Source organism: Marmota flaviventris, chromosome 7 (genome assembly GCF_047511675.1).
Source record: "Marmota flaviventris isolate mMarFla1 chromosome 7, mMarFla1.hap1, whole genome shotgun sequence".
NCBI classification, from domain to species: domain Eukaryota; kingdom Metazoa; phylum Chordata; class Mammalia; order Rodentia; family Sciuridae; genus Marmota; species Marmota flaviventris.
Window position 1 is genome coordinate 82,358,151 of NC_092504.1, and position 26,858 is coordinate 82,385,008.

Genomic DNA, 26,858 nt, shown 5'->3' on the forward strand with positions numbered 1-26,858 from the left:
TGCTTTAGAGTTATTTTAGAAACAATCTTCTATTTTTCACAAACACAGTTATAAATAGTTGCCCATATAAATATCCATGACACACTCTTATTTCTTCTGGATTTTGGATATAGTTCCCTGTTTATCACTTGTTACACAGTAGAACTTGGAAATATTGCATGGGAACAAAAGCCATGAAACTTCTAAAATAACTTCCTGAAGAATACTGAAGAGACTCCTATTTCAACCCAGGTCTGAGATACATTTCAATTTACAATAATCTGACATTATTTGTGATTTATTATGAACAATATGTTTATCCTATTTTCAGTATATATATATATATATATATATATATATATATATATATATATATCACAAAATGAAAATTTTCATCTCACTCAAATTTCATTAAATTGGCAAAAAATATAAAAGATTAAACTGGGCAACATTTGATGTTTCAATTCTCATTTTTTTTTTGAAATTATATTTATTATTATGTCTGATATAAGTTACCTAAAAGAGAAAATAATACATAAAGTTTACTATGATATGAATTGTTATAGTATGAAGACATGATTCCTTTGCTAAAACACTCATATGAAGACTTCAATGTCCATTTTTATCCTTGTTGGAGACTACTTTTTTTCCCTTCCAGACATCAATGTATTTTCTAATGAAAGATGTAAATTTAACTTTAAATTCTAGCATAGTTTGACCCTTTTTTGACATTCAGTCATCTGCTGTTGAAGAAATCTGGCTTGATGATTGTTTCACTGAGGACATGCCTCATAGATTTCCAGAGTGCTTTTACTGTGGTGTTATTCTCCATTTAATCATTTCAAATCTATTAAAAATATTTTCATAGTTTCTTAGATTGTCATTAAAAGACTTTAAAATGGCTTATTACTGCAATTTCTTCACATTGCTCTATCTAGATAAACATTAAGCAACCATTACATTAAGATTTGTTCATTAGATGAATGGAGAATATGCTTCAAAGGCATAATTTATCTGCTCAACAGAGTTCAAGAAAATCCTTGCTTTAACTTTGATATTTACTTTATCTACTTCATACTGGTTCTTGATCCTTTTATCTGTTCAGTGACATTTCTTACTCAAAGATTAAAATAAGGTGATAGAAAAAAATTCCCTTTTCTTTTGAATGTTTTTAATATAAACATTGATAATCTGTATGCTTAAATTAAAAAAAAAAAGATTTTCACTTGGCAATGGGTTAGTATTAATTTTTATTTACCTAAGGTAAATGATTTTTTTCCTCCTTTAAAATTATTTATGCATTCTTAAGTTCCAGTTATTTTATAATACAGATTTATTTTAATTTCAATTGCCATATGGACATTTTTTTAAGAACAACTTTTATTTTCTTCCTCTTCTTTCATTGCACTAAATATGAACTGAACAAGACTTAATATTTCTATCAATTTTAATAACTTTTAGACAGTGTCTTTCTGACTACATTCCCTGACTTTCCTTTTCTTAGAGTGTTTACTTTTGAAAATTTATAATTTTTAAAATTTATAATTTTTAAAATTTATAATTGAAAATTTATAATTCCTTTGAGATATGCAAAATTTCCCAACCTTTTGTGAATTTTTTAAAAAATATATTTTAGTTGTAGTTGGACACAATACCTTTATTTTATTTATTTATTTTTATGTAGTGCTGAGGATCAAACCCAGCACCTCCCAGCTAGGCAAGTGCTCTATCACTAAGCCCCAGCCACCGCCCCCCAACTCTGTGAATTTTTAAAATCCGAGATTTTTTTTTTCAAAAGACCTAAGAATCACTCACTCTTATCTGCTAATTTTTATGGCAAGATAGGAGCCTAATTTCAATATGTAATAATTAGCACTAATGTGACAATTATTTGCTTAATTATACTGACCTAATTACGTTGACTGGTCTTTTCCCTAATGTCTTCTATGGCTTTTCCAATAGCTAATCCTAGTGCTTAGAATCCTTCTGTCCCTATTTTTTTTCCCCAGCAGAGTTTAGTTTAACATCTCTCTCTTCTCTCTCTCTCTCTCTCTCTCTCTCTCTCTCTCTCTCTCTCTCTCTCTCTCTCTCTCTCTCTCTCTCTCTCTCTCTCTCTCTCTCTCTCTCTCTCTCTCTCTCTCTCTCTCTCTCCTTTTGCACTAGTATTAAATAAAGCCTTCCTTGCCTACTTTATTGTCCAGTGAAAAATTTCTTTGATAGGGCTATGTTGTGAGTCGGATATGTAGTGTCCCACAAAAGCTCATTTTTTTTTTAAGACAATGAAAGAAAGTTTAGAGGTAAAATGAATGTGATGAGCACTTTCACCTAAGCAATGCATTAATTCACTTGAATGGATTAACTGGGTGGGTAATGAGGCAGGAGAAAGTGTTAGAATGGACGGCAGAAATCTTGGGGTCCTTCAAGGTCTGGTCTCTGTGTAGCAAGGCTGAGAAACTATAGTCCCAAGCCAAGCCTCAACAAGGTCAGGTTAACTCCTGAGTAGGCAAAGAAAAGAACAAAATTCTGATAGTGAGACATCTACTACTTGGTACCCAAACCCCCACTGAAACAGGAAAGGTAACCTATTGGACCAAGCAGCACACAAAGAGCTTGTGAACACTGAATGCTTTACCCAAGTTTGAATAGGGAGCTAACTTCTTAACCCTTTAGATATGTGCAATCCCCTAGACAGTAGCTACACTCAGGTATTTCTGTCTTGAGACTCCTCACCTTTAGAAGCTTTGCTTTCTTTCTATTACTCAAATAAACCCTGTTACTTTGATCTCACCCTTGTATCTATGGATTTCATTCTTAAAATCTGTGAGAGAGAGAAAAAAAAAAACACACTCTCTACTATAGTAACTGTAGGCAGGTTTGTTGTAGCTAGAGAAGGTAGGTCACAGTGGGTGTGCCTTTGAGGTATGTATTTTTTCCCTAGTGAGTGGAGCTATCTCTGCTTCCTGGTGCCATGTCTTGAGCTGCTTTCTTCCCCCATCCCATTCTGCCACATTGTTCTTTCATGTTGAGTGCCAAATAAACTTTTCCTCCTCTAAAATTTATCTTATCAGATCTTTTAGTCACAGTGATAAAAAAAAAAAAAAACTTACTAAAACAGGGTGTATAAGATTTACATTCCTAAAACAAAATAAGGTGTGCAAACTAAAATTTAAGCCTATTTGATATGTGAGACCAATAACAAATACAGAACATTAAAGTGTATTGAGGACTTACTTTATAAAAGACATTATTTCTATGAATAAAATAATTGAATCACAAAATCTAACATATACTTTTCAATAATAATAGATGAAACACATAGTATTTTACAATACAAACAATTGGATACTGAGCATTAAAAAGAAACATTTTTATAAATTCTCTATCTTAATCTAATCTCACTAATGAATTTTTTATTTAACTAGCATATTATTTCCAACTTCACCATATTTAAATAGACTGGAACATTTTCAGTCTGATATTTGTGAATTATATGAGATAATTCCATGCTGAAATGGAGATATAATATTTGATAATTAATTTTCTTGACTATATATGTTTTCTCATTTTGTTACCTTTCCATAAATAAGGATGATATATAAAACATCCCCAAATACTAATGAAATTACTTAAATCAGGAAATGTTAAGAATAATGGACATCTACAATGTTTACAAACTGGTATTTTTTTAAAAACAATGTTTATAACACTAAATTATCACCTGTAATGTAACATCATAATTATTCAAAACACACACACATTTATAGTATAAAATTTGTTTAGACACCTTGGAAGCCCCTTGAGGTTAAATTGGGCTCTATTTATGTTTCAATCACCCAGAGAGCTTAAAATAAATATTGTATAAGTGTATTGAAATGCCATACTATTCCTCAAAATGTATATAATTACTCTGGGTCAAGTAAAAATTACACTTTAGTTCCTCCAAAAATTTAAATACTTTCAAAATGTAAATATCTATTATTTATAAATTTTACTATTTACATAAAGCATGGTGAATACTGACAAAAAAACCAGAATTTGGTAAATATGCACACACATACCATGAAAAGAGAAACAAGAGATCTGCATACAGACAAACACAACAAACAAAACAAAAAAGAAAAGGCTGCCAATCAAGATGAGGAATATCTCATCAAGATGACAGACATATCATTATTGATGTCAGATGAACCATGGAAATTTAGAAGCACCTGGAGAAATGTCAGGTTAATAGGAGTCCTTCGTTCCCAAGAAGAATAAAAAAGCATATAGTTATCTGAAACAAATATTTATTGTTACTCTTTTTAAGGTCTCTGAAAATTAGGATATATGCAATACAAGCTTCCAAGAGAGGTATTAAACATGTCTTTGGAAATGAAAAAATGAATCAGAAAGCATTAAAAAGAATTCAAAAAATAAAAAGTAAAATCAGGACATGAGAATACAATAAGTTCTAACAAATTTCTAATTTGGGTCCTAGAAAAATTGGATGTACATAATTAAAAAACTATATGAGAATTATGGATTGCATATTTGTTTCAAACTAATAATTTAATCAGAAAAAGTATAGTTAAATAATACAGGAAGGAAGGAAGGAAGGAAGGAAGGAAGGAAGGAAGGAAGGAAGGGAGGGAGAGAAAGAACAAAACTATTCTTGATCTGAGTATTTGATATAAAGAACAATGAATGAAAATTCTCAAAAAAAAATTTTAGAAAACAGTACAAAATAATGTGTACAAAATGATGATGACAAGGTGTCTATTTGGGGAGAGTAATTGGTGTTTATAACTATCTACTTCTAATACCTATTCTGCATTCTCTCTACCTTCAGCATGCTACCTTAGCAGGTCTTTACTCTTTACCTGGATGAGTGACCCTCACATGCAGTCCTGAAGGGTCTGAGATATTTGTTATCTGCCTGGATTAGGTTGCTATAATTTCCCATTGACCTTAATAACAGGATATGATAATACCAAGAGATAATACCCTAAGGGATCTCCTACATTCAAAATGTACTCTTCCTGGGTGCTGGGGTTGTGGTTCAGTGGTAGCATGCTTGCCTAGCATGTGAGAGGCACTGGGTTTGATCCTTAGCACCACATACAAGTAAACAAATAAAGGTATTGTGTCCAACTAAAATATTTTTTAAAAAGTACTCTTCCTTCCTTCCATTATAGAGTAAAAGTCCAATCTCTCTTCGTTAATCTGTATCAATCACCCCACCAAACCCATAACTCCCTTTTTAGCCTACTGACTCAGAAGTATGAGAAATCCAAAGTGGCTAGGGTCAGCATTGACTTCCAGTTCAATAACATGATCATTATATCTTCTTGTAGAAACATTCAGTCCTCTGGAACTAAGACATTTAGGCCAGCAGAGCATTAGATGGTGGGAACAAGAAGCAGAAACTTTGCTAGTGGTACTCAGAGGTACCCGTGAGTGGTAACATTCTTTTTTCCACCTCTTGCTTCCTGGACCCATGAATCCTAACAATAGGAGAGACATACCATATAGTGGACACTGATTTAGAGTATACACAGCCTTCCAGAGAACTTTTTCCCAGCCCTGCAAGGAATTTCTACCTATCTGGTGCTACAACTGCATGTTCAAAAGGCCATTTTATCATTCTATCAAACCAGCTGCTTCAGGATGTTTTGGCATCTGATAAGACCAGTAAATCCTATGAGCATGAACCTTTTGCCACTCTTATTTGGCTGTGAAGTCAATTTCTTGGTCATAGGTAATGCTGTATGGATTACTATGATGATGGATAAGGCATTCTGCAAGTCCATGAATGGTGGTTTCGGCTGAAGCAGTACATGCAGGGAAGGAAAATTCATACTCAGGATAAGTGTCTATTTCAGTAAAGACAAATGTCTGCCCATCTACCTGGGGAACAATGCCATTTGGGAGCTTAGAGTCAGTCTCTGCTGCTGCAAATTAGACACTCAGAAGTTACTGTAACCAGGTAAGCCTTAGTGAGTGGAAGTCCATGTTGCTGAGTTCATGAATAACTGCCATCCCTGCTACCATAACAACTTTGTTTATGAGACCACTGGGCAAAATAATAGGAAAAGAGTTTGATGGCTATCAACAGAGCAGGTCATCCTATTTACTTGATTATTAAGGCCTTCTTCTGTTAAGATCTCCTTTTGGTGAGCATTTACATAGAGCATAAATAGCATTGTATCCCTTTCCCATTCAAAGACTTCTGTTTATATGACTTTTTCCCAAATGACTTTGTCACTGATTTTCCAACTTTGTTCTTTCAGGTCCTTGGCTACAGCTCATGAATCAGTCTATAGTCACACATCTGGCCATTTTCTTCCAGGCAAAGTGCACAACCAGGAACACTGCCTGAAGTTGTGTCCATTGTGAAGTTATCCCACTTCACCACTGTTCTTCAGGGTTTCCCCAGAAAGGGGAAATGGTTTTTACTGCTATTCGTTTCTGGGTAATACCTGCATATAATTCAGAACAATCAGATCCTAGTCTTCTCTTCCTTTGTTAATTGATTGAAAGAAAGTATTTCTTTGAAACAAGGAATGTGCTGCTTCAACAATTCAAATAGTCCGGCCAAGTATTTTGCTTATTTCTTGTTTGTAGGAGGGGCAAGATGGAACAACATAGCTTTTACCTTAGAAGGGCTATCTTGACAGGACCCATACCACTGGACTCCTAGAAATTTTTCTGAAGTTGATGGTCCTTTCATTTTAGTGGGATTTATTTCCTATCCTCTAGCATGCACATGTTTCATTAGCAAATTCAGTGGTTGCTTTCTCTTTATCATTTGGTCCCATCAAAATAATATCATCAACATAATGGACCAGTGTAATGACTTTTGGAAGAGAACGGAAATCAAGATCTCTGTGAACTAAGTTATGACACAGGGCTAGAGCATTGTTGTACCCCTGAGGAAGGATATTAAAGGTATATTTCCAGCCTTTCCTTTTGCAAAGCAGAATTAGTTCACTCAAGTGGAGGGAGGTACAGAGGTCAATATCACAGAGGATGGGGAGGGATGACACTGCCATAGCTAAGGGTGGGGACTCCACATCTTCTAGAAAACTCAGAATGTAGGGGTTCAATATTCCCATCTCATTCAGCGTCCTTTCATTTGGCTTCAACCCAATTTATATGATTCCATTTTTTTTTCCAAGCAGTGCCCTCACTTTAACTGCAGAAATCCTCAGTGCTGCAGGGGTTTATGTTTAGTCTTTTAGCAACCTCAGCCAAAGAACTCTTACCCTTGTAAGAGAAGAGTTTCTACTTTAGAGAGCACTGAGAAGACTTTAAATTGGTTATGTGCATCTGGAACTGAGAAATTGAGTCTCTGAGCTGATCTTCTCTTTTGTTACTTTGCCAGCAAATCCAGAAGTAACTAACCAACGTCATTATAGTTTTTAGCTTTCTAAATGTTCAAAAGTATCATGTCTAGAATTTCTAAACTCCTTGCTTCTTAGAAGTGACAAAATGTGAGCATTTACTTCATGAAAATTATTAAACAGTTCACATCATGAATTATCAGTGTTATCCATACAACCAGCTGGAAAGACTTCAGCAACTTAAGGCCTAGCTACTAGACCACCAACTCCAAAAACCAACAAGATGACTCAGAAAACTCATTCTTACAATTCTGTTTTTCTATAATCACTCCTGGTACCAAAATATGTATTAGTCAATGGTCTCTAGAACAAAACCAAATATATGATTAGAAAAGTGTATTTATATATTATTTATATATGATTATAAAGGGGGATTTATTCTGGCTTGTACAACCAGGAGCTTGATAGGCCCACAATGGTCTCTGCAGGCTGGAAAGCTACAGAAACCAGTAGCTGTTCAGTCCAAGATTCTGAAGTCTCTCAGAACAAGAAGGATCAATTATATCACACCACCAAATTAATGAAGGCCTAGAAACTTCCTGGAGAGGCAATGATCAGAATCCAATTTGGAAGAGCAAAGGAGCTAGCTTCTGATGTCCTCAGGCAATTGCAGATGATGCTTCCTTATTTTTGCAACTTTTTGTTTCATCCAAGCCACCAAAGTATTAGACTGTGCTCCCCAAATGTAGGATGGGTCTCCTCTCATTGAGAAAGCCACAAGCCTTTTAATCTTTGTCATCTCTCAATCCAATCAAGTTAACAATTCAGATTAACCACCACACTATTATGGTTTGAATTATGTACCCCTAAAATCCATATATGAAATCTGAACCCCAAGTGCTTTAGAAGGTGGACATATTTGAAAGTGGGGTGATCTAAGATGTAATATATTAAGTTATAAGAGGTTCACATTGGAGTAGGGGGAGAGCCAATCCAATATGACTGGAATCTTTATAGAAAAAGGATAGTTTGAAATAGACATTTTTCCAGAATAAACCCCATTTGAATATAAAGGCAGAAATGCCGTGATTCATCTACACATCAAGACATTCCAAAGATTTCCAGCAAGCCACCAAAAGCTAGGAGAAAATCATGGAATATATTCTTCTCAGAGCCTCAGGAAGAAACAATCCAGCCAACACTTTGATCTCAGATATCTGAACTCCACAACTACAAGACAATAAATTTCTATAGCTTTATCCATACAGTTTGAGGTTCTTTGTGATAGAAGACCAAGTAAACAAATAAAAGGAATAAATTTTAAGGTTCTATAAAAACAAAATTAATTCAGGAAACAGTATAAATTTGATAGTCGCCTATAATTAAAAAGAGATTTAATTATTAATTAACTACCTTTCTTGTGAAAATATTTGTTATAAAACTATTATGAAAATTTTCTTTCTCAAAATATCTTAATATACTTAACTGCACAGATAGGTACACACATTAACAAATATTTACAAATAGGATTAATTTAGTGCTTTTTGAACATTGAAAGATATATATATCTTAATTGTTTATGTATTAGACAGGGTTCTCTAGAGGAAGAGAATCCATAGGCTATATAATTATAAAAGGTAAATTTATTAGATTGGCTTAAACAACCAGAAGCTGGATAGTCCACAGTGGCTATCTGCAGGCTGGAAAGCTGGAAGAACCAATTCCTATATAGTCCAAGAGGCTGAAGCCACAGAACAAGAGGATAAATGGTGTTACCCTAGTCTGAGACCAAAGGCTTCTAGATAATCACTGGCAGAGTCCACTTTGGAAGAGTGAAGAAGCTAGAGTTGGATATCTTCAGATCATCTCAGCAGAAATCAAGAACCTGTTCAAGAAGAATTGAGCTTGCATCTGCTGCTGCTTCCTTGTTCTTTAAACTTTTATTCCATTGAAGCCATAATCCTATTGGACAGTGCTGCCCATGCTTAGAGAGCACCTCCATTTCAGTTGACTATCTCACATGCCAGTCCTTCATAGACACATCCACAGTCTCTTAATCATCAGCATCTCTTAATCCAATCAATTTGACAATTCAAATTGACAATTACAGTATATATTTCTATGATTCATAACATTTTTTACCTTTATTTCAATAAATATATTTTGTTTAAGTTAATTCAATTACCAGATTTTGAATTCTTGCAATACTTGAGTTAGCTGGAGAAGTTATAAAAAAGATACCATTGTTATTTTGTACTTATTATATAAATAAAAACAAATGTATAGGTAATGTATCCAAGTTCAATATCATAGTTTTCTGTTATATAACCTGAATAAATAATACTCAAGTTTTCTCTCATTTTCAAATAGACTTTTTTTAGCACTTAAGATTACAGCCATCTTTTAAAATATATAAAAATTTTTAATGTGTATAACTGAGTTCTAAACCATTGTGGTGTGACAGACTATCCAATAATACATAATAACAGAAATGTAAAGTAAATCAGTAAAAAATCTTTTAAAATTTTGCTTTGATTAGTAACACATTAAAAAAGGTGGAGAAAATTCATTTTCATATGAAACAGTATAAAATTCATGTATTTTTGTGAGAATTTACATGTTAATATTTTGACAGTAATGATTTTAAAATACAGACAGTATTTAAAATTTTATGTTGCATTATAAGAAATATAAAAGAAATCAATAAATACAGATTTTTTATAATGTTAAGATTATCTGTCAGTTCTGGTTATAATAAATTATTAGAGTTTCATAAGTTCATTATTTTTCTAAATTATAGTCAATGATGCTAATTTTGATTCCCAGGATGATTTCAAACTAAGCAAATTTATTTCTAGAAGCAAAATTAATTTTATAGCTGAATAAACTAAAATACTTCCAATCAAAGCCTTTATATTTCAGGTAAGTACAAAATTAATAGGAAACACCTATTTGAAATTAATATTGGCACCTATGATTCTTGGCAAGATTATATGATATGTAAGAACATTTTTTCCTCAAAAAACATTAATAAAATGCTATGAAATGTTTTTGAGTTGTCAGTTTTGAGCTATATAGTGTGATTTATAATTCACACATATATAGACCTACTGCAGTCTTTGAAGATGACTGTCTTAAAACACTTCTTGTTTATTAGCATAAATGTAATTTATGTTTATCTCCCTACCTTAGAGCACTCCCCAACCTCAAGAAGGAAAGGGATTTTATCTTTGCTATGTAAAAAATGGAAATTTTTGATGTAACTTTTTTTTATAACTTTTTTTTTTTTTTACCAAAAAGGAACAAAATTAAGGCAAATAAAATTTTACTTAAGGTACTTTATACTATTAATGTTGAAATGTTTTTTACATTTTTAAATATTTAGATAAAATATTACTAATAACATACTTCAGATTTTCTTGTTAATTTTCCATTGTGAGGCGAAATACTTCCATATTAAACTTCAACTAGTAAAAACACTAAATCACACCTTAAAGAAGTCACTAAGCGTAAATGAATGAGATAGTGTAGAAACAAATTATTTTGTGATTATTATGATTCTGTAATAAAAACCCTTCTGACTTCATCACAGGATATTTAAATTATTGTGAAATTGTTTCTAATATTATAAACCTGGCCATCTGAGTGAGGTTTGATTTAAAATTTAGAGTAGAATATTTGATAGAAAACGACTAATGGAAAAGGAAATAAATACAGATTAATAAGGCATTCACATGGCTGACTAAATTTAGTACATGTAACATATCTTCTTGATCATTTGTAAAAACCTAAATATGTTTAAACTAATAGACTTGGCATTAGTATTTCAAATTTCTTTACTACATAACAATATTTCTTTAAGTATATATATATATAGCATGCATTTTGCTAATTATAATTTCTTTTTAATCAGCAAATATATGTATTTACATAGAGAGAAAAGTTCTACAAATCATAGGTCACTTTGTTGACTTTAGAGGTTTAAAAGTAAATAAATAAAGAAATAACTCATTTGACAAATATTTGTTGATATATAGTTATTGATATATCCTACTTCTCTCTCTTCCATACACTATGAATTAGTTAAGTATAGGCATACACTTGTCTTATATTATTTATTTTATTTTATTTTAAAAATTTGCCAGCTAATTGAAAAATAGAATATATGTTTATGATATATAATATGATGTTATAAAGTATATGTATATTTCATAATGGCAAAATCATACTAAATAACATACATAGTACCTCACACAATTATTTTTGTGTGTGATGAGAACATTTATGATCTATTGCAGTAATTTTCAAGTATATAACTTAATAGTTTTTAACTATAGTTTTCAACTTTTACTATAGATCTCTTGAATGTATTCATCTTTTATGACTGAAAATGTGTGTCCTTGGACCAAAATCTCTTCAATTTTCTCCCATTGTAATGTTTATTGGCAGGAAAAAAATGAACATTATATAAAAGAAAATCATGCTTCATTTTAATGCATCAAAATATTAGGTATAGGACAATCCCCCAAACAAAAGGCCAAATATTCTCTGATATGTGGATGTAAACACAGTAAGTGTGTGTGGGGGGGTGGGGGGTGGGGGGAGGTTGTTAGAAGTTCATTGAATTAGACAAAAGGGGAATGATATAATTTAATGAAGGTAAGGGAGACAGGATGAGAATGAAAAAGACACTAGAATGCATCAGATATAACTTGCCTATGTTTATATATAAATACATGGCTAGTGTTACTCCTAATCATGTACAACCACAGAATGGGAAGTTATAATCCATGTATTTACACGATGTCAAAATACATTATACTATCATGCATAGCTAAAAAGAACAAATTTTAAAAGAAAAGCAAACAACAAAAAAAGAAATCTTACCTAATTTTCTTCTTGCCTCCTGAAAAACAATTTGCTATCATCATAAACTTTTTTAAAACAATACATAAAGCCTTCAATTGAAGAATTTTTTGGTGAATAAAATGATCACCATATATTTTGAATATTCTTTTATCATTTCTTTCAATTTTTCCCTATCATATTTTAATCATTTTGCCATTGTAATAATATGTATACTAATAGATTTTTTTTGCATTTTTGCTATTCCAAATAGATCCATGTAAAATACTATAATTTTATTTTATTTTTAATCTTTTTTACTTTTCAAAATGAAACCTTATAAACCTTGAAAATGCAACTTAAAACCCATTGCCCATTAAAAAAAAAAAAGTTAAATTCCTTATACAACCTCTTATATTAAGTGTATTTGTTGCTTTTGGGGGTGTTATACTCTCTTTGCTACTAAAATTCTTTAAATGATTTTAGAATTTTTTAGAACTTATTATATATATTATCACTGTTTCATTATATAACTACTTCTATATTTGGGAATCATCAGGATCATGAATAACCTTGTTTTTTATTGATATTTACTTTGATATAATCAAATATTTTTGCATAATTCTTTGTTGTTTATGCTTTGTCTTTGATATTACACTTCACTAAATATTTTCATTTAAACTATGTGACATTGCTTAGGTTAATTCAAACACTGAACCAAATCATCATATTCCAAAACTTATTTTTGCACCCCTCAAAAATTTTTATAGTCCTATATCATTTCTACTTTCAAATATCTTTTAAAATCACACAATTTTCCAAATTCCATGGTCTTACTGAAAAGAGAGATGAAGAAGATGGGAACAAGAGGTTAAGAAAATAAATCTACAAAATGGGCCCACTGGGATGACACCATATGCTTTCTTTTCCTAAAAAACAATTTATATGCACCCATGCTCAGCTTAAAAGGACAGGATATGTCACATTCCTCAGCAAACTACAGGAGAAATTCAAGCCCAAGATAATGTTGATGGGAAGAACTCAGAAGATTTTTGTGACCAGATCCTGAAACTCTCCTCCTAACCATAAAATCTGTAAGAACATATGGTTAAGCATCCAATTAGAATTGATCAGCATGGGCCAAGGGGACCTAGAATTACCATGACAATGGGTACTTGGAAGTCTCATGTCATCCTGCTGTCAATCAAAAGTTACAAAGTGGACCTGGGTGGGATTTCTCTGGGATCCCCAATAAAACTGGAGTGCAGAAGAGGCAAATTGTCCCTTTCCTCTCTGAGAGGATCCACTGATTCCTTTGAGAGTGGCCCCTTTCCCTTTTCCTATTCCTTCAATAAACTCATTCTTCTTACTCTCAGCAACAGGTCTAAAATATTTCTGACTTGATTGCAAGAATTGGGGTTTGAAGGGGGGTCTTTGCATTGCATCAGTTTCTCAGAAGCTCCTAGCTTCATACTAATGTCATAGTTTGTCAAATATTCTACCTTGAAACTTTTCTTTCAGAAAATTCAACATAATGCTTTTCAAAGTTAGATGTATTGATGGTATTATTTTGTATCTCAATAGTATTCTTTTTATGAAGTTGAAACATTTAACTGAATTTCTTACTTTATTTGATTAATTGGACACCAAATACAAAATGGAAGAACCTAACATTTGTTGGTTGTTAGGGTCTATAAACAAGTCAAGATGGCGCCTGGCATTTTGCCAGAGGGAGTGGTTTGTGAAGTAACGCCAGCGAGCCATTAAGTGTGGAGATTCCTTATTGGTTGACTGCTGTATCTAGTTTATGTTAATTAAGATAATCTGTGCGTAATGTATATATACCTCTCCTGGCCTACAATAAACGGCTCCCACTCCTGCTGTATCAATGTACACAAGTTGCTCGTCACCCCCCAGTTATTTTGCAGCAGCTGGACTGTGGCAGTTGGTTAATTGAATCTGCCTCTAGAATATATTAGCAACTCTCTCTCAATATGATAATTATAGTCATGTTTTATTGACAGGATTATAACTTGTTTCTTAATCTGTAGTCATAAATAGTAAGCCCTTAAATAAAGATTTGTCAATTTATTTCCTTAAAATATATTTTAAAAATATATTTCACCCTGTTATAAAATAATGGCTTTGAGACAATTTTATGATTTCACAGAAATTTCCTTCTGTGATTAGATTCTATGCTATTTCCAACAATTAACTATTTAAAAATTTGTTTTGGTGGAACAGTGTCCATTTTCGAATTATGTCAAAAAATGTATGGATAGTGAATAAAGTGAGTAAATATCCATATATTTCAAGTAGGTTGTTACAACATAGCCCTTTATATTTTCTATTTCTAATGTCATAGTTTGTCATTTTTTTTTTCAGAAAATTCAATATAATGATTTTCAAAGTTAGAGGTATTGATGGTATTATTTTGATATATCAATAGAATTCTTTTTATGAAGTTGAAACATTTAATTGCATAAAACTTTAATAAAAGTTCAATTTTCATAATATTTCTTTCATTTGTTTTTCTTTTCTCCCCCTTTATCTTTAAAATAGATAACCATATTTTTCAATTTTAATATCATTCTTATATTTTTCATCATCTCTGTATTTGTTTTGGAGAGCAAAAGAAGTGTCAGTTCTTCAAATCTTCCATTACCGAAGTCTTAATATTTTATCCTACAAGTGTGAAAATTGTGAAACAGTTGGTTTTGTATAATATTTTATTACTATATATTTATTGGATATTTGTTAAATGTGTGCATAAATATGGGGGTTGTATGTTTATTTTGCTACTGAAATGAGTAGTTGATTTTCTACCAATTTACCGTTACATGTGTCCCCGTTTAGTTAATAATATATAGTGCTACAATGTGAGTTATTTGAAGAACAGTGAGAGGGCATTTTACCAAATTAAAAAAAAAAAAAAAACTATGACATTTATATCATGCATAATATTTGTGTTATGCATTATGTTTATGCATTACAGGTTTTATATATACTTATTTGGAGCAACCTGGATGTCATAGTGAAAAATTATTAGGTATTGTTTCACATGTGGAGAAGGATAGTAACATTTTTGGTGTAAGTTTTAATTTTTGAATGTCCATGCTTATGTATTTTTTATATTTAAATATCCCTGCTTGATTTTTACTCCTTTAAGTGTTTTTCCTAATTCTGTGATACATTGTTCCAGTTTAATGGTGGAACAATGATATTTACCTAAAATATCATTATGACATATTTCATTCATTTCACTTATAGGTTTCTCTTTAGAGTTAACTGTTCAAATTCCAGATTGATTCATTAAATATTGAGTTAATTACATCCACATAGGGTTTTATTATTGTTGCATTCTGTGTGACAAGGAAATATTTCATATGCAAATATCAAATCTGAAGACTTAGTTGAGATCTTGTCCATTTCTTTTCCATCTGGATGTCTATTATATTTATTTATATGTCCTTGTCAACATAAATAATTTAGTATGGATTTGACAATCAAATAATGTAAACCTGAGTTTTCCTTCTATGACTTTGTTATTTAATTATAAAATTTTTTGTAACTGCTCATTTTTTAGTTCAACTTTTAAAAAGAATTGGTGTAAAACAAAAAGAACACAAACTCTTCAACTAAAAAGTGTGGGTCCTTCAATCAAAATTGCTACCTAGTTGCATTTTATCAAATTTCATCAGAATTCCTTCAGAATATGGCAATGATGAGAGTGATATTTTAATTATATTATATATAGTTTTATATAAGCACATATATATGTTGTGGTATGTATTTATATTAATTTTTACAGTTACATGTAGTGAGAAAATGAACTACTGTACAAAGTCAAATTAGAACAGTCCTCCTATTTTGTAATTTTTGCTATTTCTTAGTGCATGAATATCCCCAGTTTACATTATTAAAATTCCTAATATGTATCACTTTTATTTCCACTTAATAAGCCTCTAGAAAAGATTATTTTTCAAAAAATAGTTTCTGAAACAACAGCACCAGCCTCACCTGAAAAATTGTTAAATGTACAAAATTTTGAACATGAGACTTCATCATTTGCATGTGTCCACCAGAATATTATGATAAACAATAAAATTTGTGGACCATTTTAAGTTTGGTTCTTATACCTTTAAGATACATCATTTTTCTATTTCATAGACATAGCGATAATACTTGTTTCACATGAAAAATCAAACATTGCTGATAAATGGCAAAGTATTTGAAGGGTGCCAGAACAAAGTCATACAGACAAAATTGTCTCTTAAGGGTCTAGTTTTTCATTAATAGTTTGAGTATCTCAGAGAAGATAGTCAGAGAAGAGAATGTGTGTACATGTTGTTTTGATTATGGTAGGTTATAACACTTGTGGAAAACAGAATTGTGTGAGCAGCTGCAACTGACTGCATGTTATCCCATCAAAGTTCTTAAGATAGGATTGTCCTGTCAGAGGTATCCCAATTAAAGCAAAAGGCTTGTCCTTCCAATACTTGTCCATTCTAATCAGCCACTGAATGCCAACTATCTTCTTGGAAGAACATAATATTGATGAGGGTGCTTTCTTCACGTACTTTCTGGAAAGATGCATTAGTTATGTTTTCAGAGCTATAATAAAATATCTGCTAAGGTGGGAGCTTTGGCACACACCTGGAATTCCAGTAAATTGGGAGACTGAATGAAGAGGATCACAAGTTCGTCTCTAGCTTCAGCAACTTAGTGAGACCTTGTCTCAAAAAAGAAAAAGGACTGGGGATGCATTCAGCTCAGTGGTAATGTGCCCCTCAGTTCAATCCTCAATACCATAAATAAACTAAAATATAAAACAAAATAAAAACTATGTAATAAACTTAAAAAAGAAAAAAAAATTGATTTGGGCCCCTGGGTTCAGAGATTTCAGTGAATAGTCAGCTGGATCCATTACTTCTAGGCCTTTCATGAGGCAGAAAAATCCTGGTGGAAGAGCAGGGAGAAAAAAAGCTACTCACCTCATGTCAGCTTGAAAGATGAGAGAGAAAAAAGAACCAGAAATACGAAATACGCTTCTGGGGCAAGGCCCCAGTGATCTACTTCCTCCAAGTAGGCCCTACCTCCTAAAGTTTCTACCACCTCCCAAGAAATCCATCAGCTATGAACCCATTGAAGAATTAATCCATTTAGGGGAAAAAAGCCCTCATAATCCAATTATTTTCCAAGGGCTCACCTCTGAACATTGTTGCATTGGGGGATTAAGCTTTCCACATGGAGCCTAGGAGGGCATTCCTGATCCAAATAATAAAAGAGTTTCATCTGTGATTTATGCAATCACTCACATAGCTGGGGTCAGCTCAGTAAATAATATTAAGAATATAGGTAGGGGATTATAGTTTCTATGAAATAGATCTAGTTCCCTAAGTGGTTGCAAGGGTAGGTGTTCCCATGTCACACGGTGTTTTTGTTGTCTTTGTTTTTCCAAAATCCAATTTCTGAATGAAATGGTAAACATATTTAGATGAAAATTGAAAACTTTATAAAATGAATAGAATATTAATAATATATTAAATTTAATTTAATGACAATTATATAAAATATTCATAGTTTTTCAACATAAAAAATGTAAAGTGAATGATAGACTTAAAGCTAGCAGTTAAAGTTAACACAAATAATAAGCTTATTACCAGATTTACACTCATAGAGATACTTCTGGTAGATACATCAATTGCACAACAGGACACCTAAATCAGAAACAATGAATAAATACATGAATAATTAATTTAAAACATGACTAAGCTGTATTAAGTTTTTCCAATAAGTTGTTAGAAAAATGGAAAACTTCTTGTTCATTTAACCTATTTAAGGTGTTTAAAATGAATGACATTAAATAAGCAAAATCATATGTTGAGCCATGGATTAGTTTATTATTTTAGAATCTTGGCAATAACATCCCTAATTGTACTTAGTAGTGCTATTGAAAATATAACTACTCATGTTTTCTATCCATTTTTATTTATTTATTTTTTAATTTTGGAGATGTTATCGAAGAATTGTTGATCTTATGTAATAATTTTAGGATATAGCACATTTGTAAATCACTATAAAATGATGCAAGATAAAAGCAAATCCATTCATGTAGTATATTAGGATTAATTAATGTAAATTATTTTAATTGTCTTTGCTTGAGCCAAATTAATTCATGAATTTATTTTTGAGACATTAGAATGAGAATAATAAAACAGGCATCCATGGGAAACATGGTATTTACCTATCATATTAGATACAGGATATAGTTTCTCCACTTTTCAGGAAAAATTGTTTTTTGCCATCAGGGAAGAAAAAAAATATCCTTTCAAAACAATGGATAACTACAAAAATTTTGACAAAGTAATGATAGAAATAATTGAACATTTACTCAGATCTAAGAAGAATATAGGAATAATAGAAAGAGGGATAAGGCAGAAAATAAAATATGCTTGCAATGGTTTCATCTGTAATAAGACAAAGAAAATAATAGCATTTAAAGCTGAAATAACAGTGAAAGCGTGAACATATTAACAATAGAAACATAAGTATCAAGAAAAATAATATGATAGATAAATTTGGATGGAAGGGAAAAAGTAACCATTTTCATTGTTGTTCATTTAAAGAACAATCTGTTTATAGAGGAAGAGGAGTGAAATAAATAAATTATAAAACTGATGAAAATTGAATATTTTTCATATTTAATTGCAAGTGAGCAATATTCCATTCTATTGTCTTGGCGAGGAACAAATTATTTTATTTCTTTTCTTCTTTTATCTTTTAACTAACTTTTTTTAAATTTTTCAATTTAAAATTTACAAAAAAATTATAGGACAATCAAAATCAGCCTTTCATACCACCTTTAAGGTTTCAGCCAAGCATGGAAGAAAAACAGTTTTGGGAAAAATTGCATCTATACTGAAAATGTGCAGACTTTCTTTTTTCTGTTATTATTCCCTAAACAATATCATATATGACATTTACACTATATTATGTAAGTAACCTAGAGATGATTAAAAACTTAAAAGAGAATGTTTAGAGGTTATATGTGAATACTTAAAACATTTTGTATAACAGACCTGAGCATCTGCAGATTTTGGTATGCATCAGGATTTTGGAACCAGTCCCTTCAGATACCAAGAAAGGACTGTACGGGAAATCTTAGATATACAGATTAACTATTTAGCCACATTAGCAATTATGCTTGCTAAGTTGACCAGGCTGGCTTTAAGCCTGCTATTCTCTTGTCTCAGGCTCTTAAGTAGTCCGGATTAGCCATGTGATACACACCCAGCTCCTAATTGTGTTTCTAATATTACAAATAATAGCATATGGGGCAATCATATATCAATTTTACTATTTCTAAATAGGCCTATACATCTATAACTAAAATACAAATTCTTAAAATATTTTAACTAAAATTTTTAAAGGTTATAGAACATTAGTTATTTTTTTTCCATTGAGATTTAAGATTTATTTGGTTTCTATTTGCATAGTCAGGTTTAGTCTGATATTATAAAGAAAAGCATGCAATATGAGAATAATTTGTCAAATGACCATTTAGTATACATGCCTACTTATGCCTCCAAAGATAGTGGCCCCAATGTGCAATGCACTTATCAGAAAGCACTTATAAATATCAAAAAGTTAACAATTGATACAATATTAATATCTAATCTACAGAGCATTTTAAATTTCACTTTTAATATAAAATATGGAACTCATATTTTACATATATTTATAAATTTTATGTTATATATGCTATATATTTCCTAGTCCAGGATTCATTCTACTATCAAGCCTTGTATTTGTATCTTGTTAATTTGGTTTAATCCGTAACTTTTCCCCACCTTCCTTTAATTTTTAAGATTTTGACAGCTATTTAATAAAGTATTACTCAGTTTGGATGTTTCTTAAATTCTTTTGTTCTTAAATATGGATAATATATGTTTTTGGAAAACATGAAATTATATTCCTTAATGTAACATATTAGGAAGGACATCATTTTATTTATCCTATTAATGACAATGTTAGCTTTAATTATTTGATTGAGGAGGTATTCTCTGTCTTTTCCAGTGGTAGTGAAATTATTTTTCTGTGTATACTATTCATGGTTATATTTCTGCTCCTTAAGTCATTTCTATTTATGCATCTATTTCTAGCTTAATATATATATTTTTTTCTTTTTCACTTTATAAATTATGCATTTAAGATAATTTCAGATTCACATGTAGTTATGAAGACTAATCCAATGAGATCTTATATTACCCTTCTCTGGACTTTCTCAATTATAATGGAATTTTACACCTAAGATACTGATTTGATACATTTAAGATACAGAACAAATTAGAACACAACTATTTTCATGTTGTCCATTTTTAGCAACTCCCACTTTTAACTCCACCTAACCCTCAGAAATCACTAATCTGTTCTCCACTTCTATAATTTTGTCATTTCCAGAAAGTTATTTCATTGTTTACGTACAATCATAAAATGAGGAAAGTTCACTATGTAACATTTTGAAGGATTTTTTCCCCCTCTAAGTATAATTCATGCCAGATATAAACTTTTTGAATCTGTCAATATTTTTTTTCTTTTTAGGGTTGACTAGTAGTCTATGATATGGATATACCAGAATTTCTTGAAAAATTAACTTGTTGAAGAACATCGGTTTTTTTTTTTTTTTTTGATTGGTAGGCTATTAAAAATAAAACTGCTGTGAACATACATTTACACAATTTTGTGTGAACATGTTTTCAAATATCTGGGATAAATGCCTCAGAGTAAAACTAAAAATTTAAATCGACATGCACTTTTTTCTTAAGGTTTCAATTACTTTGGTATGATTTGTTGAAAAAAAATAATTTTTCCATTTGTTTTCACAATCATTGAAATACAGCTAGGCATTTTTGTGTAGACCTGTTTCTCTGTTTTCTGTTGTGCTCCATTGATAAACACAACTAACACCAGACCAATACTACATTGTCATTATTATTGTAGATACATATTAGGCCTTAATATTGAGTAAAATCATTCTACTCATTTTTTTTACTTTTCTTTCTCAAGATTATTCTAGCTATTTTAGGATGTCCTACATAGATTTTTTTAATACGACTTTTTAACAACAACAGAGCTCCTTGAAATTTTATGAGGAATTTTATTTTCTTTATGGATGAATTTAGGAATAACTGGCATCTTTATTTTATTGAGAATATTAACTTATCTACCTAGATAATATAGCTATACATTTCCTTAAGTCTTCTTTGATATCTTTCCTCATGATTTTGTAATGTCAAGGATTAAGTTCCTTTGGGAATTTTTCTGTTTATGCCTAAGTATTTAATTTCTTTTGAGTAATTGTTGGTGGCATGGGTATTTTGTTTCCTCATGTTTGTTTTTATTATACAGAAGTAAGTTTAATTTAGAGATAATATTCTTGATCATTGCTTGCTAAATTCACATTACAGATCTAAATTTCTTTTTGTAGGTTTTTGGGGTTTTCTAAGTCATCTTTAAATAACAACAGCTTTCTTTCTTTTTTTTTCTCTTTGTATATGAATGTTATTTCTTTAAAATAGCCCTTTACAATGGCTAGAAATTCCATGTCTTTATTGAATAAAAATTCTAAGTATAAAGCTTCTTGCCTCCTTCAGCTTTTAGAAGGGAAACATTCGTTGTTGTTTTTTTTTTTAATTAAGTCTAATGTTAGTTTTAGGTTTGGGGAATATCTTATTAATCAAATTGAGGAAGTGCTTCTCTAGTCTGAGTTTGCTGAGAGGTTTTATCATGAAGGTATTGCATATTACTAAATGTGCTTCCTGAAACAATGAATAATTATATGATTTTCTTCTTTAGCCAGTTAATAAGATGTTTTATTATGATTAATTTCCACTGTTTAAGCAGCCTTGCATACTTGTCATGAATGCCATTATAAAAGAGTATTAATTTTTATACATTTCCAGATATGATTCACTTGCTAAAATTTTGTTTAGAAAATTTTCATCAAAGATCATAAGCAATATTATCCCATAGTTGTCTTGTTTGTATGTATATATTTTGTATGTATGTATTGTTAGTTCTGATGTGGGTATAAATTTAATGTAATAGAATTATATGGAAAACACTCCATCTTCTTTTATTTTTAAAGGGAGTGTAATATTATAGTCAATTCTAAAATATTTGGTGGAGTGTTTTCATAAAATCATCAGGGTTTGGATATTTCTTTATATCAATGTTTTTAATTGAAATTAAATTTAATTAGAGATTATAGAACTATTTAGGTTGAAGTTCCTTTATGATTTATTTAGGTTTACATTTCCAGGCAAGAATTCTATTATTTTTTGGTTGTTTGATAAAGTCTTTATTCTTCCTTTTTCCTTAGAATACTCTAGAATAGAATTCACAGTGAGCATTTTTTTTTTAGTGATTGAAAATGTGTGCACTTGATTCTTTTCTCCATGATTTTAAACAAGATATATGTTTTTGCTCAACTTAATGTTCCACAGTAAGTAATGTATCATTTCTCTCTGGATAATAAACACTCTGTAGGTGTTTATTATCTGTCCTTTGCAGTAACCTAGTTATAATGTGTCTTGATATGGATTTTTGTTTGTCTGATGTTGCTCAGCTTCTCAACTCTGTAGGTCTTTTGGCAAGTTGTTCCTGCTCTTAGCCATTATTTTTTCAAATAACTTCAGTTCCATTATTTTCTCCTCTCCTTTCAGAACTGCAATGATACAAATGGAAGATTCTTCTTGTTGTAATACCCCAAATCCTTAAGAATATTTTCCCCTAGTTAACTTTTTGTTCATATTTCAGGTTGGTTAAATTGGAAATGGTGTCACCAATTTGTTCTATTATTTCCTCTATACTGTAAGCCAAATCTTCAATTTTTAAAAAATAATTTTCATTTATTCGCTCATGTATTTTTCCATGTAGTTCAAGAACATACATAACAGCCATTCAAAGTAATTTTATGATGTCTTCTTGAAAATTCTTATCACTTATTCTCTGCACAAGAAATGTGTTGTGGGTATTTATGATTTTAGTTTCTCATTTATGTTTTGATTTTACTCATTTTTGTTGAGTGATTTTTATTATATACTGGACAATTTTAATATTATGTCATAACTTCTAGATTCCCAGCAATCTTTGGTTTTAACAGGTGATCCATATATTCAAGTGTATTGTGAGAGAACATAATGTAAATATTTAGCTTCTCACTGGGACCCACCGTCACCACCCAAACAAATTGTGGACCACTGAGACACTCTGACTCTTTGAAGACTTGTATTGAAGTACTGCATTCCCTTAGAGTCTCCCTGTAAAATTAAACTATAAACAGTCTCAGCCTCATTGTCTCCTTATAGAGACTTAAGGTTTAGTCTCCCCTGGTTCCCACTGCCAACTGATATGGAAAAAAACACCTACCAACCCTATCTCCTCCTACCAATTCATTCCATGTTGTTAATGCTGGGTAGTAGCAGAGATACATATTTCCACTTATCTTTGTTTCACCAGGGGAGGGAGGAAGTTTGAGTGTCAATTACTTCACCTGGAACTACCTCTGGAGTCATCTCTTTCTGCCACAATGATACTACTGGACTGTGTTGAAGTACACCTCAGCTCTCCATTTTGATTTGCTGACACAGGATGCAAAAAAAAAAAAAAAAAAAAAAAAAATTAGAATGTGTTTTAGCCCTGACTTCTACCTACCACCTTACTTATTTTTATTTATGTATTTTATTTATTTATTTATTTGCATTCAGGATGCAGCCAGTGATGAATAACCCAATTTCATTCCTTGCTCTCTTGTTGCTGAATGGGGATGGAGGATCATTTTACTTTTGAAATTGCTGACTTAACCCATGGGGTAAATCAGAGCACTGCCTAGTTTTGTCAGGTAGGGAATGGATGATTAGCTATCCATTCAGTGCCACTTGTACCACTTGGCAGGGAAATTGGGTCTCTATTTCAACCATATGGGGATGGAGGTTAGCTGTGTGCACCGCTTCACTAACACCACTCGTTGGATGGGGAAATCAGATGCTGTTTTCCTCCACAAGGCAGGATGGTACAGTGGAAGAATGATTACTAAACAGGCCTAGACAAAACCACCAGTGAGAGGGATTCTGTTGCTGTTTCACTGGAATATGTTAGTTCACATTTTTTCTATCATTTTATAGAGCATTTTTAAAAGGGCATATCATTTTATAGGCTTTTTCATTGGCTTTCTTTTTCTTATTTGTCTATTCTCCTTCCAAGGATCAAACCTTCTGCAGGGCTTTTTCTGATATGTATGAAAGACCAGCAGGAAACCAGGGAAATCATTGACATGCTCCTGCTCAACCTCCAACATGTGCTTTTCACATATCAGTGATTTCCTGTGCTTGGAGTTATGCAATCCCTAGGGATTTGGGGTTGTTAAAGGTGGGATCTGGAAGAACTGTGGTTGCTCCAGTTGGTAGAATTATAACTCCCCTAACTTCTTAATATTTCCACATTTATTTTAAAGTTACATCACTAAAGTTTAAACAAAAATATGAAAGCATTTAAATGAGCACTCAATAGTTTTGGACTAATTTTTACTATAATTGTTTTATCATACTTTTATATACATTGTTATTCAGTTATCATTTCATCTTCCTTCCTTCCTTCCTTCCTTCCTTTCTTTCTTTCCCAGAGATAGAACCCATGGGCATTTAACCACCGAGCCATATCCCCAGTCATTTTTATTTTTTATTTTGGGACAGTGTCCCACTAGGTTCCTTATAGTCTCACTAAGTTGCTGAGACTGGCTTCAAACCTGTGATTCTCTTGCCTCAGCCTCCCAAACCCTTATAGGCATGTGCCACTGCACCCAGCTATTTATATATATATATATATATATATATATATATATATATATATATATATATATATTATATTATATTTCTAAGTAAATATCAGACATCTCTTAAATATTTTAAAAGAAATATCATTAAGTATAATTTAATTCTAGTACACAGAATACTATATAAAATTTGTATATAATAAAGTGCCAAAATATTGAGGATGTATATTATATTAGGAGGCATGGCTGTTGGATACATCTTTTTAATTTCAACCTTAATGTTTATTTCTAACCACACTCCAGGAAACAATCATTCTTCTTATTGTTATAACATAGGTAGATTTTGCTTAATTTATAACTATGAGAAATTAGAGTCGATCAACTTTCCTATGATTTTGTTCACTCATCACACTGTTTTGACATTCATTTGTCTTGTTTCATGCATCAGTAGTTTTTTTTTTCCTTCATACTTACATTTTCCTTCAGACTTACATCTATACCATTTTTTAATTCATTCTATACAGATGAACAATCAGCCAATCTCCATTTTGAAGATATTATGAGTTATACTCACATTTTTTTTTTCTTGTATATGTTTCTGGTTTTGTATGCATATATTTTATTTTTATTGATAAAACCTGGCAGTGAAATTGTTGATTCATAGTGTTGGTGTGTATTTAACTTTGCAAAACTAAGTAAAACTGCCAGAACTTTTTCCAAAATAATTATAGCATTTTATAGATCAGCCAACAAGAGCAGTTCAATAGCTTCCTGTACTTGCAGCTTTTTAACTTTACAATCTTTATACTTTCAGCCTTTATTACATGTATGGTGATTTCTAACTAGTGTTATGTTATGATGTCCTAAAACTAATAATGTTAAAAACACTTTTATGTTTTTAGATATTCATGATTTTTTGATATTCATTGAAATTTTTTCTCATGCTTTCATTGGAAAATCTTGTTATTTTTATTACTAAATTTCAAGATATCTTTTTATATGTTATGTAAATATTTTCTTCCAATTTTTGACATCTCTATTTTCCTAATAGTACGTTTTGTTAGCACAAGATTTTAATTATAAAATTTACTTTATCTTATTCTTTTGGAAACATATACATTACTTTCCTGTACTTATAGAAGAAATATTTGTTCTGTCTTTAAAGTATTTTTCTTTAGAAATATTCAGCTTTTCAACATTATATTTAATGAGGAAAAACTAAATATTTCTTCTAAAATCAAGAACAAGACATGGATGTCCATTCTTAGTACTCCTATTCAATAAAGTGCATGAAATTTTAGCCATAGTAATTCAGCAAGGAAAGAAAATAAAATGGATAAAAACAAAAATAAAGTAATCATATTGTCCCTGTTTGCAAATAATATGATCCATACTTAGATTATCTTCAAAACTCCCCTGGGGGCTGGGGTTGTGGCTCAGCAGTAGACCCCATGTCTACCTCTGGGTTCAATCCTTAGTACCACATAAAAATAAATAAATAAAATAAAGGCATTGTGTCTAACTACAATTAAAAAATAAATATTTAAAAATCAAAACAAAATCCAACAGAAGACTTCTGGAGATGATAAATTCGGCAACATAGTAGGATTCAGAATCAACATGCAAAAACAATAACTTTTCTATACACCAATAATGAATCTGCTGAGAAGGAAAGCAGAAAAGTAATTTCATTCACAATAGCTTCAAAAATATTTGGGAGTAGTCTTATAAAGGGGGTGAATAACCTCTATGGGGAACATTTCTCATGTGTGAGACAATACAAGAAGGTTTAGAAGTGAAATGACTGTGTTATCACAGCCTTAATCCAATCAGTGAATCAATCCCTTGACATGGATTAACTGAGCATTAATTATAGG